At 42.3% G+C, this 971-nt stretch overlaps 1 pseudogene; it reads left to right on the top strand.

Moving 5' to 3' along the window:
• Positions 1 to 420: 420 nt before the first annotated feature.
• On the top strand, positions 421 to 825 carry LOC118353020 (thioredoxin-like; annotated as a pseudogene).
• Positions 826 to 971: the final 146 nt, after the last annotated feature.

Genomic DNA, 971 nt, shown 5'->3' with positions numbered 1-971 from the left:
CACCAGAGAAACAGAATCAATAGGGTCTTTATTGCAAGGATTGGCTTGAGTGATTGTTAAGACTGGCTAGGTAAGTCTGAAATCCACAGGGCAGGCTGGCAGGCTGGCAGGCTGGCAGGAAGGCAGACTGGAATTCTTAGGCACAAGCAATTATGTTTCTAAGGACTTCCAACTGAATTGGGCCCACTCAAATCATCTAGGATAATTTTTCTTACTTAAAGTAAACTGGTGCAGTTTACTTTATGGTCCAGGAGGCGGGGCCTGGCTAGGGTGCTCAAACATGCATGCGTGGAAACCCACTCCACCCCCACCCCTTGCCACCCAGGTGCTATAAAGAGAATTCACCTGTGAGCTCTTCCATCTCCCTCCTGCCTTTTGAAGCCACCTTCATGAGTCACTCATCAGACCCCAGCCACCAAAATGGTGAAGCAGATGGAGAACAAGTATGCTTTTCAGGGAGGTGAACAGTACAGAAGATAAACTTGTGGTAGTTAACTTCTCAGCCACGTGGTGTGGGCCTTACAAAATGATCAAGCCTTTTTTCTCATTGCCTGTCTGAGAAATATTCCAACATGGTGTTCCTTGAAGTTGACACGGATGACAGGCAAGGTGTTGCCATAGAGTGTGAAGTCAAATTGATGCCAACTTTCCAGTTTTCCAAAAAGGGGACAAAGGGTGGGTGAATTTTCTGAAGCTAATAAGAAAAAACTTGAAGCCACCATGAATGAATTAATCTAATTATGTTTTTTGATAACAACCAGCCATTGGCTGTTTAAAACTTGTATTTTTTTGTTGTTGTTGTTTACAAAAGGAAAGGTCAGGTATGAAGACTGTCTACTGCCATCTGAATATAAGTGAAAATAAAACATTAATTCTCTCCTTTAAAAAAAAAACTAAGTGGATTATGGACTTTAACGACATCTACAAAATACTTTCGCAGCTGGGGACTATAGTCTAGCCAAGTTGACATA

This window comes from Canis lupus, chromosome 31, assembly GCF_003254725.2.
Source record: "Canis lupus dingo isolate Sandy chromosome 31, ASM325472v2, whole genome shotgun sequence".
NCBI lineage: Eukaryota > Metazoa > Chordata > Mammalia > Carnivora > Canidae > Canis > Canis lupus.
The sequence above is the reverse complement of the archived record's forward strand: the minus strand, read 5'-3'. Positions and strand labels throughout refer to the sequence as shown.